This window comes from Macrotis lagotis, chromosome 7 (assembly GCF_037893015.1).
Source record: "Macrotis lagotis isolate mMagLag1 chromosome 7, bilby.v1.9.chrom.fasta, whole genome shotgun sequence".
NCBI classification, from domain to species: Eukaryota; Metazoa; Chordata; class Mammalia; order Peramelemorphia; family Peramelidae; genus Macrotis; species Macrotis lagotis.
In genome coordinates, this window is record NC_133664.1 from 42982896 (window position 1) to 42990136 (window position 7241).

Below are 7241 nucleotides of genomic sequence, written 5' to 3' on the forward strand. Positions count from 1 at the left end.
CATTTAATCATCTCAAATTTTTATTTTTAATTTCTTCAAAAATGATGAAAGGATATTGAAGAGAAAATCCTTCGAAGCTAGTACAGTTGAATAAAGTCAAAGAGTAGAGGCAGGTAAAGTAGTGGAAATATAGAAAAACAAACTAAGAAGTTCAAATTTAGAAAATACAACTCACTACCTTTTTCACTGGGTTTCATAAATACTGATGAAGAGAAAAGACTTCTGGTTGCTTTATTAAAATGCTTTAGCTGCAGAAAGATTGAAATCTAATCAATTGAAAGGGTGTCCTAGAAAGTGTACTTGCAGAATATGTTGAAAAGGCAATTTTTTCCAGTGAAAATTAGATGCTTTTAATAGACAAAGGAAAAAAACTTTCAAAAACTATTACTGTGACATCAGAAAGATTACTTGGCTCATCTATGATTGCTTACTGAAGTAAAAAGCTTTATTCAGTGAGAAACATTTGTTTTTCAATACAGTTTTTGATAATGAAATGATGCTTGATAAATCATATAGAAAATGCGATCAAACAGCTCCACTGGAAGAAGTGCTCATATGTCAGAAGACCTCTGTGAAGAAATAATTGCATTGGAAGATAGATAAAGTATTTATTAAACCCTTAATATATGGCAAACACTGTGATGAATGTTCAAAGTACGAACAAGATGAAAAACAATCTCTGTCCTCCATGAACTTTTAATCTAATGGGGGAAGACTCCACATAAAAAGGAGCCTGGGGTGATGGCAGAGGGGAGGTGCCTAAGTGGCAAGATTGTAGAAGTCAAGAATTGAGCCATAGATGAAGCAACCTTGGTTGTAAGCTATTCACTTTGAAACTGATGTTAGGGAAGATTTTTACTTTGTAAGTTTATTGATGATGGTACCACATCTAGAGAAAATTGCAATGTAACTGATGGGGGTTTTTTGGTTGTTAGAGAAAATGGTATAATTTGGGAGACCTGAATGGATTCTATATTGGATAGAGCCCCATTGGATTAGGTACTCATTTGCCATATTTGGACAAATAGGTTTCATGCAGACTTAATCTGAGCAATAGCATTAGGCCTACCTTGTGATAGGATAGGAATGGAAACTGTGATTTGTTTAGCAGATTAGATTCTCAGAGGAGTAAAGTCTCTATATTAATACAGATCAGTATCTTTTACAAAACTTGCTTACACAACCCTGAAAGATAAGTAACTTGATCAAGATTCGCAGCCAATGGATGTTAGAAGGACTTGAATCCAGGCCCCAATGCCAGCCTTCTATCTATTACACTACTTTTCCTCTCATCTTGAAACAAGTGCTTGAACCTGAAAATATCATTTTTAGATCATGGGTTACTGACATGAATAAAACTAAATAAAAATGTTACTACCATTTGAAAGATCTTATTTGTAGAAATTGGAATTTTGCTACTGTGGCTATTATGAAGACAACCTATCATTCCTACTGTGTTTGAAAAAGAATTACATTCTTTATAATGACTACATTCTGAGAAACTTTATGCCACAACAAAAAAACTCCATCACATGAACAATATTGTTGTGGTTATTATATTTACATTTGAAAATATAAAAATGGTAAAAGGTTCTTTAACAGTTGTATTTCTGGGATTGCATAGTATATGTTTAACATGTTTGTGATATATAAGTTTATAAATCTGTAATAATTTACAATTTTGTGGTATGATTCATTTTATAAAAATTGATAATTTATAAATTTTTAATCTTATTTGAATAAAATACAAACTAAGAAAATTCTCTGTAGGTTGCTTTATAGAATTTTTTTGGCTTAAAAAACTGAAGAATATCATTCACAAAATTAGATTTTTGCTATATTTGATTACTATTTCCTTGCCCTTTCATTTCCATCCAAGAGTGCCAATGACAGTCATTCAGTGTTTTTGCAGAGAGGGCCTGCCTACTGAAGCGGCCAAATAAACTCAATACCTTTCATTCTGCCTGGTCTTTACTAAAAGGAAGCTAGCACTGGAATAGTAGACATTCAGTCAATCTTCAGACCCATCTCTGAGCCCTGTCTGTCCAACTGGTGGTCTGCCAACCTGTCATAGTTTGTATTCTGCTGATGTAGTCTTTGAGCACCCTAGTTCACCTTCATACTATGACAAGATATCCAAGCAGGTCATTAAGGGAAGGACATAAGGCATGAGAATATTACTACTTTCTACCTCTTGTAAAGATCTCATTTCTCAAATATGTAGAGAACTAAATTAAATTGATAAGAATAATGGTCATTCAGCAACTAAAAATTGATAAATGGTCAAGAGATATGATTAGGCAGTTTTCAGATGAAATCAAAGCTATCTATGATCATATGAAAAGGAACTCTAAGTTACTATTGATTAAAGAAATGTGGGGGCATTCTAGGTGGCGCAGTAGATAAAGCACTGGCCCTGGAGTCAGGAGTACCTAGGTTCAAATCCAGTCTCAGACAATAATTACCTAGCTGTGTGGCCTTGAGCAAGATACTTAACCCCGTCTGCCTTGCAACCCCCTCCCCCCAAAAAGAAATGTTATACTATATGAGGTACCATCTCACACCTATCAGATGGGATAATGTGACAGAAAAGGAAAATGATAAATGTTAGAGGTCATGTGAAAAAATTGGGGCAGTATTGCTCTGCTTGGTGGATCCAACCACTCTGGAGAGGAATTTAGAACTACGTTCAAAGTGCATTCAAACTGCATATCCTTTGATCCAGAAATACCACTATGAGACCTGTATTCCAAAGAGATTTTAAAAAGGGTTTGAAAGGCAACTGTGAAGGACCTATTTGGTTTTTATTATAATATAAATATTTTGTTTTTCAATTACCTTCAATGATAGTTTCTACCAATCATTTTTTTCAAGCTTTTGAGTTTTACAATTTTCCCCCTCCTTCCCTTCCCCCAACAGAAGGCAATCTGATATAGGCTTTACATTAGCATCCATGTTAAGCATAGATTGAAATTGAATGTTTCAGGGTAGCTAGATGGCACAGTGGATTGAGTGCTGGCCCTGGAGTCAAGGGAACCTGAGTTCAAATGTGCCCCTCAGACACTTAAAAATTGCCTAGCTGTGTGACCTTGGGCAACTCACTTAACCTCATTGCCTTAAGTAAAATTTTAAAAAAAGAAATTGAATGTGTTGTGAGAGAGAATTGTATCCAAAAGGAAGAAGGAAAACATTAGAGATAGCAAAATTATGTAATACATCAGACATTTTAAAAATTGAAGATAAGGTCTTTGTTTAAACTCCTCAATTCTTTCTCTGGATTGTATTCTCCATCACAGATCCCCTAAAATTGTGAAGAACCTATTTGTGCAAAAATATTTATAGCAGCTCTTTCTGTCAAGGTAAAGAATTGGAAATTGAGGAGATGCCTATCATTTGGAAAATGCCTGAACAAGTTGTGGTATATGATTATAATGGAATACTAATGTGCTATAAGAAATGATAAACAAGCTGATTTAAAAAAAACCAAAACCCAACAAACCTGAAACTAATGCTAAGTGCAGGAGAACATTATACACAATAACAACAATATTGTGCCATTACCACCTGTGAATGTTTTACACATCTTTAGCAATGAAATGATCTAAGACAATTCCCAAAGACTTATGATGTAACATGCTTTCCACCTCCAGAGAAAGAACTGATGGAGTTTGAATGGAGAACAGAGCATACAATTTTCCCCTGTATTGCTCCTTGTGTTTGGTTTTTTTTTCCCTTTTGGTCTGTTTCTTCTTTAACAACATGACTAATATAGAATCATATTTTACATGACTGAACAAATATAACCCATATCAAATTACTTACCATCAAAGGGAGAGGAGAGATGAGAAAGAAGAAGTAAATTTAGAACTCAAAATTTTTAAAAATTGAATGTTAAAAATTGTCTTTACATGTATTAGAGAAAAAGGTTAAATACTATTTTTTTTTAAAAAAAGGAATATTACTCCTTTCTCTTCCTGCAGACCAGAAAGAGATTAACTTGTCTCAGCTGGTATGCTGGCCAGTGGCAGAGCCAAATATTTGAGCCTGCTACTTAATGAAAAGAAGAATGTTTGACATTTTTATTATAGAAATTTTGATTATAAAGCAGCAGGCCATTCAACTAAATCAGTAACCAGTGTTCTGATTTTATTTCTCTTGATTGTTCTACTGAGCTATAGCAGCTTGACAAAGTTATCCAATGCTTCACCCTGCTTAATTGGATTAGCCTGAGGGCCCCCCAATCACTTTGACTTTTATTAATATGTTCTTTCTTTTTCTAGTTTTTAATATGTATTATAAACCCAGAGTCTTCTTTGTAAAAATTTTTATCCTAGATTAGTAGGTGGAAGAAGATGGAAATGGGGAAGCCAAAGTGATCCCAGTGAGTTGTTTCAAGTTCACATTGTATCAAGGTCAAAACTAAATGAAGTTTACTTGGAACTCCCATTGTGATCAAGGTCGAAGTCAAATTGAATTTATTTCAAATTCACGTTGTATCAAGGTAAAGAATAAACCGAGTTTACTTCAAGTTCACATTGTATCAAAGTCAAGGCTAAATCGAGTACTCTGATATCCACCCATATTCCTAATTAATAAGCCCATTATGACAATTTGTCCAAAAATGAACTCAATGTCAATTAAACCATGGAGGTGTTCAGCAGATCTTTTCTATTTGTGATAGCAGCTAGAGTCTAATGTTCATCAGTAGGTTTACTGATTTCTCAGCTGCTATTTATCTCCCAATGACTTATAGAAAATTCATTAATTATGGAAGAAGTGTTACAACATGAGTTGTATTGCTCTTGCAAGGAGATTCAAATGTTGTTGGTGATGGTACTGGTACTGGTCTTTCTTCTCCAAGAGGACCAATGACAAAACCAAAATGTTCATCTTTCATTCTTGAAGAGAACCAATCAAGAGGTCATCTGTCCAAATGTAATGGGCAGCAGAAGACTCCAGTCAAACCCAGCCAGTTCCTAAGAAGAAAAGTTCTCTTAAAACAGCCATGTGTACTACACATGTATAATTTATATCAAATTGCTTGCCTTCTCGATGAAGGGGAGTGGGGAGGGAGGAAGGGAGATAATTTGGATCTCAGAAGTTTTAAAAATGAATGTTGAAAACTGTTTTTACATGTAACTGGGGAAAAAAGAAAATACTAAATAAACTTAAAAACAAAATTTAACTAAAACAACATGTGCATTGGCACATGATTCATTCTTCTGTAACATAGAGGTTTCTCATTTTCAATGAACAAGATAGTTATTGTTCAACAGTTTAGAAAAAGTATGTGCATTATTAGTTCCTAGGTTTTTAAAACTATTCCAGAGAATTCCAGAGTCTTAAGAGTTAGAAGAGACCTGTCTCGGGCAGCTAGGTGGTGCAGTGGATAGAGCACTGGCCCTGGAGTCAGGAGGACCTGGGCTCTGATCCGGCCTCAGACACTTAAGAATTGCCTAGCTGTGTGACTTTGGACAAGTCACTTAGCCCCATTGCCTTAAATTAAAAAAAAAGATTAAAGAAAAGACCTGTCACAGAGTTCATCTAATCTAACCTGTATGTGAACAGGAATTCTCTCTATGTCTGATAAGAGGTTAACTAACCCCAGCTCCATAATAGCCCAGCTAAGGCAGTCCATTCAATTTATGGTTAGCTCTAAATATTGAGAATTATTTTCTTATGTTGAGCCAAAATAATATAATTATATATATAATATTATATTATAAATTATATAAATATTGTAAAATAATATTTAAATTAATTTATTAATTTTAAACTTCATTTTCTTTTAAAATTGAGTTTCAAATTCCCTCCCTTCCAAAAGGAGTCAAAGAAATTGGAATCTAATCTGGAAATCCTTAAAATGGCACCATAAGTATTGGTTGTCAATTTAGTTCAGATCAATGGAAAATTACTTACGGCAATAATGCAAATATTCCCAACTCTAATACCAACATCTTTCTGTGGCAGAAGTCTAAAGTGCTCCTTCATCTTCCTTTACAACTTCCCAAAATAGGGTTACAGTGATGATGAAGTGACTGCTTTGTTAACTGGGAAGGGACTTGGAAGAATCATGGTCTCTTGGGGTAGGAAGAAACCTTGATTAGTCACTTTTTTAAAATCCCTTTTACCTTCAGAAGGAACTTTAGTTAAATGTCAGATGGGCAACATCAGTCCTACAAAGATAATTCTATGGCATACAACCCTATGCCCTAGGGGCTATTCTCAGGCAAGTAGTCCAGTTTCTGCACTCCTTAGTGTTGAGATATACACTGGCAAAGGGCCTCTAGCACATTGGATGAAACCTTATGGAGAACTTTTATGAGGACATGTATGAAAATCTAGGTGCATAGGATATACAGGGATGCATGGGCTGCAATTTGATTTATTGGAGAGAATTTCTATATTAGAGGAAGCTTGAAGATAAGCTGATGGAACACCGGGTCTGGGTTCAAGAAGCCCTGAGTTCAAATTTGTACTTAGACATTTATTATTTGTCAGACCAAGGGCAAGTCATTTAACCTCTGTTTGCCTCAGTTTCCTCAACTGTAAAGATAATAACACCTATCTCCCAGAATTGTTGCGCATCCAATGAAGCAATGTTTGTAGAGTGTTTAGCACAATGGTCACACAAAGAAGGCTATCTGTACACAATAGGCATTTAAAATGTTTGTTTCCTTCCATTCTTTCTTTTAAATTGATAAGATTCCAGAATCATTTGAATATTTCCCCATACTTCTACAAGGTCTCTCAGAAGTCTCTGTGCAAAACTTTAAACTACATAAGACTTTGCGGACATTTTATAAATATTTCTTCCTTAAATTGTGAAGTCCTGGGGTGGCTAGGTGGTGCAGTGGATAGAGCATTGGCCCTGGAGTCAGGTGTACCTGAGTTCAAATCCAGCCTCAGACACTTAATAATTATCTAGCTGTGTGGCCTTGGGCAAGCCACTTAACCCCATTGCCTTGCAAAAAAAAAAAAAAGTGAAGTCCTTGAGGGTAGATATCATTTCAGTCTTTATATTCCCAATGATTAGCACATAGTGAGTGCTTTTTTGATCAATTCAATATCAATATTTATTTGGTGACCGTGGGATACAGGATTGTCTTGCTTCAGGTTCTGTTCCTGACTTGAGCCTGAGATTCAGTTGAAGATAAAATAAAACTTTAACATTTAGTGAAAAGCAATTTTAAGCTTTGGAAAATCAATGCTATTTAAAGGGGATAGGATTAGACCTGAGC